The sequence below is a fragment of the Mustela putorius genome, unplaced genomic scaffold, assembly GCF_011764305.1.
Source record: "Mustela putorius furo isolate JIRA1106 unplaced genomic scaffold, ASM1176430v1.1 tig00003838_pilon_pilon_pilon, whole genome shotgun sequence".
NCBI classification, from domain to species: Eukaryota; Metazoa; Chordata; class Mammalia; order Carnivora; family Mustelidae; genus Mustela; species Mustela putorius.
Genome location: NW_025421991.1, coordinates 289588 through 298303, shown reverse-complemented (window position 1 = coordinate 298303; position 8716 = coordinate 289588). Strand labels below are relative to the sequence as shown.

Sequence of the window (8716 nt, the reverse complement as noted above, 5' to 3'; positions counted from 1 at the left end):
CATATGAAAAGATGCTCAACATCACTCATCATCGTGGAAATACAAATCAAAACCTCAGTGGGATATCAACACACAGATGTCAAGATCGTAAAATTAACAACACAGTAAACAGATGTTGATGAGAATGCAGATAAAGGGGGACACTTGGGTTTCATTAAACGTGAGGTTGTATCTCCAGACAGCTGTTTTCTTCTGAAGCTCAGCCAGGCCCACACAGAAGCAACCATGTCTGAAGGACCTGCAGTTGGCATTGATCTCATCATCACCTACTCTTGAGTGGCTGTCTTCCAGTATGGGAAAGTGGAAATAATTGCCAATGATCAGGGAAATGGAACCACCCCAAGTTATGTTGCCTTCACCAGCACCAAACGATTGATCAGTGATGCTCCAAAGAATGAAATTGTGATGAACCCCACCAACATAGTTTTTGATGCCAAACTCCTGATTGGACATAGATTTGATGATGATATTCTCTAGTCTGATATGAAGCATTGTCCCTTCATGGTGGTGAATGATGTGGCAGGCCCCAAGGTTCAACTAGAATACAAGAGAGAGAAAAAAGCTTCTATGCAGAGGAGGTGTCCTCTATAATTTTGACAAAAATGAAGGAAATCGCAGAGGCTTACATTGGGAAGATGGTTACCAATGCAGTTGTCACACAGTACCTGCATACTTCAATGACTCTCAGCATCAGGCTAAAAAATATGCTGTAACTATTGTTGGTCTCAATATATTTTGAATCATCAATGAGCCAACTGGTGCTGCTATTGTTTATGGCTTAGATGGAAAGGTTGGAGCTGAAAGGACTGTGCTTATCTTTGACTTAGGAGGTGGCACTTTTGATGTGTTAATCCTTACTAAAAGATACTATCTTTGAGGTTAAGTCCACAGCTGGAGACACCTACTTATGTGGAGAACTTGACAACCAAATGGCCAACCATTTTATTACAGAGTTTAAAAGCAAACATAAGAAGGACATCAGTGAAAACAAGAAGGCAGTTCATTGTCTCACTACTGCTTGTGAACATACAAGTCCTCCAGCATGCAGACCAGCATTGAGATTGATTCTCTATACAAATGAATTGACTTCTATACCTCTATTACTTGCGCCTGGTTTGAAAAATTAAATACTGACTTATTCCGTGTCACCCTGGACCCTATAAAGACAGCCATTTAGGATGTCAAGCTAGATGTCTCAGATCCATGATATTGTCCTAGAGGGTAGTTCTACCCATATCCCCAAGATTCAGAAACTTCTATAAGATGTCTTCAATGGAAAATAACTGAATAAGGGCATCAAGCCTGATGGGGCTGTTGCTTATGGTGCAGCTGTCCAGGCAGCCATCCTTTCTGGAGGCACATATAAAAATGTTCAAGATTTGCTTCTGTTGGATGTCTCTCCACCTTCTCTTGGCATTGAAACTGCTGGAGGAGTCATGACTATTCTCATCAATCATAATACTGCCATTCCTACAAGACACAAACCTTCACTGCCTACTCCAACAATAAGCCTGGTATGCCTATTCAGGTGTATGAAGGTGAGCATGCCATGAGCAAGGATAACAAACTATTCAGCAAGTTTGAGCTGGCAGGCATACCTCCTGCCCTTCATGGTTTCCTCAGATTGAAGTCACTTTTGCTATTGATGCTAATGGTATCCTCAATGTCTCTGCTATAGATAAGAGCACTGGAAAAGAGAACAAGATTACCATCACTAATGATAAGGGTTGCTTGAACAAGGAAGACATTGAGCTCATTCATGGTCCAGGAAGCTGAGAAGTACAAAGCTGATGAAGAGAAACAGTGAGACAAGTTGCCTTCCAAGAATTCACTTGAGTCTTATGCACTGGACATGAAAGCAACTGTTAAAGATGAAAAACTTCTGGGCAAGATCAATGATGAGGACAAACAGAAGATTCTTGACAAGTGCAATGAAATCATCAACTGACTCAGTAAGTAGCAGACTGCAGAGAAGAAGAATTTGAACACCAGAGTCTGCAACCCCATTATCACCAAGCTGTACCAGAGTGCAGGGGGCATGCCAGGAAGAATGCATGGAGGCTTCCCAAGTGTTGAAGCTCTTCTTTCTGGGGTTGCCTCCTCTGGGCCCACCATCAAAGAGGTTGGTTAAGCCAATCTGAGAATAGGTCTAACATTGTTTTATACAAAATATTTGAAGTACCCAAATTTGTAAAAATTCCATGGCAGTTTTAACATTGAAGCAAACAAACAGGGCATTCTTGATACTTGAATATGGAACATGTGCACAGGGAAAGGAAATAAACATTACATTTTGTAAGCATGATATTGTTAAGTGGAAAATGTGATGTCTTGAATAAAACTGTATTTAAAATTGGGGAAAAAAAGAAAAGGGAGCCCTCTTACACTGTTGGTGGGAATGCAACCTGGTGCAGCCACTCTACAAAACAATATGGAGGTTCCTCAAAATTGAAAAATAGTACTACCCTGTGACCTGGCAATTGCACTACTAGGTACCTACAAAAATGGTACAAAAATACTGATTCAAAGAAGCCCATGCACCCTGATGTATTTATAAGCATTATCAACAATAGATGTATTATATAAAGAGGCTAAATGTCCATTGAATGAGTAATAGATAAAGAAGGTGTGGTATATATAGAAATAATGGAATATTACTCAACCATCAAGAGTAAAATGTTGCCATTTGCAAGGATGTGAATGTAGTTAGAGTGCATTAGGCTAAGCAAAATAAGTTAGAGGAAGACAAATACCATATGAAGTTATTCATATGTGCAATTTTGGAAATGAAGCCAATGGACACTTGGGATGTGAAAAAAGAGGGGGAGAGTAATATTTTTAACTATAGAGAACAAACAGAGTTGTTGGAGGGGATGTGTATGGCAGTCACACTAAATTGGTGATGCATATTACTTGTGTGATGAATACTGGGAGTTATACATAAGTGATGAATCACCAAATTCTATTCTTTTTTTTTTAAGATTTTATTTATTTATTTGACACAGAGAGAGAGAGAACACAAGCAGGGGGAGCAGGAGAGGGAGAAGCAGGCACCCCGCTGAGCAGGCAGCACTATATGGGGCTCAATCCCAGGATCCTGGGATCATGACCTGAGCTGAAGGCAGATGCTTAATGACTGAGCCACCCAGGCACCCCCCCCCCCAAATTCTATTCTTTTTTTTTTAAGGTTTTATTTATTTATTAGACAGAGATTACAAATAGGCAGAGAGGCTGGCAGAGAGAGAGAGAGGAGGAAGCAGGCTCCCCACTGAGCAGAGGGCTCCATGTGGGACTCGATCCCAGGACGCTGGGATAATGACCTGAGCTGAAGGCAGAGGCTTTAACCCACTGAGCCACACAGGCGCCCCCAAATTCTACTCTTAAAACCAATTTTACACTATGTTAACTAACTAAAATTTAAATAAAAACAAAAAAAAAGATAATGTTGAAATTATATAGCCTTTAAATATATTTGAGATTTTAAAATATTTTTGTTTAATAATAATACTATGCATTTTTGAAAACATAATTAAAGGATAAAAAATGTCAGCAATGTTGCTACTCCATTTCAACCATAATTATTTTTGAGGCACATAGCCTGTTTCTTCTAAGTGTGTGCGTGTGCATGTAATGTTCATTTTTTTTTTTAAAAACAAGGTCATACTTCACAATAGTAGAATATTTTCACTTAATTATTTGTCATGGACATTTTCCACATCATTAAATGTTCTTCTTCAACATCATATTTAATGATTGCTTAGTGAGGTTTTTATTCATATGGATGTATAATGTTTAATGAGTATTATTGGGTATTTAGTCTGTTGCTATTCTTTACAAATAAAACTTCAAAGTACTCTTCACAATGGCGTATATCTGAAACTAATGCAGTAATATTGTGTGTCAATTACACTCAAATTTTAAAGATTTTTCTAAAAAAATGAAGGAACATAAAATGAATAACATTGAAGTAGCAGATTTAAAAATATTCTTTTTTTTTAAGATTCTATTTATTTATTTGACAGACAGAGATCAAAAGTAGGCAAAGAAGGCAGAGAGAGAGGAGAAAGCAGGCTCCCCATTGAGCAGAGAGCTCAATGTGGGGCTCGATCCCAGGACCCTGGGATCATGACCTGAGCTGAAGGCAGAGGCTTTAACCCACTGAGCCACACAGACACCCTTAAAAAAAATATTATTGAAATAAGATCTTGATGCCCATACATTATTTCCTTAGTATAAACATCTCTATTACGACTAAGGGCACACAAAATCTATAACTTTTGATTTTGTAATATTGCCACATTACACTGGAATTTTAAAATTTTAAAATTTTAAAAAATTTTAAAAATAATATGTAAAAAAATAAAAAGAAAGATTACTAACTTAGTTTCCATAAATCATGGATGAAAATGCCCATTTTCTTATACTTTTCCAAGAATATTATTATTTCTTAAAATACTTTGTTAATTAAATGAGTTTAAAAAAATATTTAGGTGCTGCATCTTTCCTCAGGCAGTGGGGCACATTCACTGCCTCCCAGGCTCTACTTCTTAGACCTCTGCTCTGTCTCTTAATGTGAAGAGTGGGAAGGTGTGGTGGATCCATCAGTTTGCCAAGGGGTTGCTATTGATGGGAAGAAGTGCCTAATAAGATAAAAGAGCTAGTTTGGTTTTAAAAATATAACTTCTTTGGGACAAGCTCTGCCAATTTTTTCCCTTATATTTATTTACTGTTTAATTTTCTTTGTTGTCCTTTCCTGACTTTTGTCCACTTTTTTTAGCCTGTTCATCATTATTTTACTGATGTTTAAGAACTGTTTCTACATTAAGTCACCTTAATCTGGGGAATATTCTACATGCAAATTTCCTTTTGTTATTTTGTTTTCAGTTTTGTGGATGTTGTTCTATTTTGTTATTACCATTTCTGGCCAGCCTGTGTGGCTCAGTCGCTGAAGTATCTGTCTTCAGCTCAAGTCATGATCTCGGGGTTCTGGGATTGAGCACCACATTATTGAACTCCCTTTTCAGTGAGGATCCTGCTTGTCCCTCGGCCTCTCCCCCATTCATGTTTTCAGTCTCTCTCTCTCTCAAATAAATGAATAAAATCTTTAAAAAATAATAGTTATTATTACTATTTCATATATTTGAGTTTCTTCATCTACATATTCTCTAAATTGTTTTTAAATTATTAGTCATACCCAGGCAGCATAGAAGGGCTATTGTGTTACTTAACATACTGGATTTTTATCTGTATTTTTTGCCATCCTTTATGCATATACTTTATTGTGATGTTATTTTTAAGGGATTATCTCCAAATAAATGGAATGTCCAAAACCTAACTATAACAGCATGATTTTCTGTTAGAAGTCATCTGTAATTCTGTCAAGCATTTCCCTATAAAGCAAGGGCTCAATCAGATGCATAGCATGGAAATAAGAAAACTACAGAGCTGATAAGTAGATTTCTATTGCCCTTTGCTGTGGTTTCCTGAAAACCTTATATCAAATTCATGGCTGGAGCTAAACCACATGCTGTGTCCCTTGTCAGACATTCTTTTCCAAAAATGATATCTAATAACTTTATGAATGTGTGTGCCAAAGAATAATCACAAGCCTTTGAGGGCTTTTCCACCAAGACTTTCAGTACTGAGTGTCTCACTTTCAGATTATAAATCTGCTCCTATAACCTGCACTTTGGAGGGTTCAGCTGAACTGAGAAGCAATGAGAAGGATTAGTGTATTGTTTCCTCTCCCTGTGCAGTAATGGGATATAAGCACTATCCACAGGCCTTTGAATCCTAACTAGCTTGGAACACAACAGAAATAACACCTTTAAGACTATATAGGTGTATCCATTCGTAGATCCTATGTACAATCATTACTTGTGTACTTATAATAGAACTCCTGCTACCATATGGCTTTAAAATGTCAAACTATGTTTAAATAAAGCACACTCAAGAATTTTTAAGTTGAAAGGAATCACCTCATTCAACTATCATAGGAGGAAGCAGGCTCAGAGATCTGAAGTGACTTGCCTGAGGTGACCTTGTGAGTTATTAAGCCTTCAATAATCATGTAGAAGTCAGTTGGTATGGAGCGCTGAGGATAAGTCACAGTAGTGTGATTTTAGGGGCACCCTCCTCTAACCCTTTTCTGTTATATAACGCATGAAGTTCTGTTAGTATATTTCTCTAAGATGAGGAATATTTCAAGGTATATCAGCTAAAATATTATACAGGACAACTGAGATTAAAATCTTATATGGAATGAGAAATGATCCAGAAAGGGGCAGGAAATAAATCGGGGAGAATTTTTATGTACTTGATAATACTGCAGAGTACCAGATTGACGAATAAAGGATTCCTAAATAAAATATCTCAAAAGGGGCATCTGGGTAGCTCAGTTGGTTAAGTGTCCAACTCCTGATTTTGGCTCAGGTCATGATCTCAGGGTCGTGGAACTGAGCCCCGCGCTCAGATGGGAATCTGCTTCAGATTTCCTCCTTCTCCCTATACCCCTCCCTCCACACACACAACACCCTCTCTCTCAAGTAAATAAATCTTTTAAAACAAAAGAAAACAAACAAACAAAAAACACCTTAGAAAAGTTGAAACACTGGAGTGAAGCAAAACATCTGTCCATCTTTTTATGAGGAGTCAGTGGTGGAAAGAGCAACTATGGATTCCAGTTTTATTTTATACATATTTACTCTGTGACAGGTATAATTACACAATTGGAGTGGTATTCAGTTAACAGAGTAACAGTTATTTCATAGGAGCTGCATCAGAAACAACTGAAGATGAAACACTTCCATCCCCAAATAGTAGTAATTTGTGGTGTGCACCAAAAAGAATCTTGCTTTAAATTTTCATTCCAATTTGCAGCCCTCAAACTGTACCAGGCAAAGGTAGTGGCTATCGAAAACCACCAGGACACAGCTAGTTAAAGACACATTCAGTAGTGTTAACTAAGAAAAAAAGACACTGTACAGTTTAAAAACTGTATACAGTTTAAAAACTTATATAGCCTTACATTTCAATATTTTTTCTTTAAAAGTAGTGATTGAGTACAAGGGGTTAAATCCTTTATAGACCAACTTATTTATCATCATCTTCTTCTTCATCTTCCTCCTCTCCTTCTTTTTCTTGCTATTTTCAGCCTTGACAACTCCCTTTTTTTGCCCTATCAGACTTTCCTTTAGCTTCGTATGCAGCAATATCCTTTTCATATTTTTTCTTCAGCTCAGCAGCCTTCTTTTCACAATGCTACTTTTTTTCTGCAGCAGTGTTATTTCACATTTCCCTCAGTTTCTTTGCAACATCACCAATGGATAGGTTGGGATATTCTCCTTTGATTTTTGGGTGATACTCAGAACAAAACAGGAAAAAGGCCAAAGGAGGCTTCTTGGGTGCACTGAGATCCTTGAACTTCTTTTTTGTTTCCCCTTTAAGGAGGAAAATAAATTTTCATTTCTCTTTCAAAACGGGCCTTGTCCACCCTTGCCATGTCTTCAAATTTTCTTTCTCTTTAGCAGACATGGTCTTCCACCTATCTGAGCACTTCTTAGAAAACTCTGAGAAGTTGACTGAAGCTTCTGGATGCTTCTTCTTGTACTCCTCTAGTCAAGTTTGCACAAAGAATGCATATGATGACATTTTGTCTTGGCTTTTCAGGATCTCCTTTGCCCATGTTTAATTATTTTCTTTAGCAAGGCACAAAGTTGACCAGTGCCTGTCTGGCTCTCACTTGCTCCAGTGCACTTCTATGGAGCTCAATGTACTGCAATCTATTTATTAATTTTTGAGAGAGAGAGAGAGAGAGAATGAATCTGAGTGTAAGGGAGAGGGGCAGAAAGAGAGATAGAGAGAGAGAATATCAAGCAGACTCCCCAGTGAGGGCAGAGCTTGACTTGGGGCTTGATCTCATGACCACAAGGTTATGCCCTTAGTCAGACACAACTATCTGAGCCACCCAGGTACCCCAACAGAAATAATTCTAAGAAGACTGGCCATGTAAATTAACTTTGTAGGTAACAAACTAAGATTTATTCTTAACTAAAGTTAATTTTCTAAGGTTAACATTTTCTGGGGTCTGTTTACTTTTAGCAAATTACTTTCCAGAATGTAGAAACCAATATTACAGAATTATTTGGCCATTGCATCATGTTAGAGATTTACAGTTTATGAAATAGGGACCTGAGTAGTCTCAGATCAAGGAGGAATAGAACAAATACTAGCATCAAGGTCTACCCATCCAAAACTTTTCCTTTCTGCTGTGTGCTAATGCTCCCATTCTCTACTATCATGTCTTTTTGTTTATTCATAGAATGGCTTCCTTGTGATCTTTGATTTTATTGAGAATCAGAGTAATGGCAAGCCAAATTCACTAAATTGTTTTTTCTTGCCATACATATAACAAAGAAGAATGTTTAAATGAACTATCCTACCATTCTCTTTAAAACCTCTGGTGTCAGAAATAATCTTCCGACCTTGTTTCATTCAAAATGTGTTAAATTTGAAGAGAAGTGTGTAAGACCACAGGATTGGGTTAAGAAATTCTAAAGTGATATGCGCTGGCTTTTCTTCAGTTTACATGGAGAGTAATACCAGTTATCCAGACTTGAATAAAAATAGCCCTGTAATTAATGAAAATAAGTATTTTGCTTAGGATCTAGAATTGACTATGTTCTCCATCTTATGAGTGTTTGACTTGTCAGAATTT

The 8716-nt window shown here is 37.4% G+C and overlaps 2 pseudogenes; one reads left to right on the top strand and one right to left on the bottom strand.

Moving 5' to 3' along the window:
• The first annotated feature begins 225 nt into the window (after positions 1-225).
• On the top strand, positions 226-1948 carry LOC101683167 (annotated as a pseudogene).
• Positions 1949-7092: 5144 nt separating this feature from the next.
• LOC101682013 lies at positions 7093-7684 on the bottom strand (annotated as a pseudogene).
• Positions 7685-8716: the final 1032 nt, after the last annotated feature.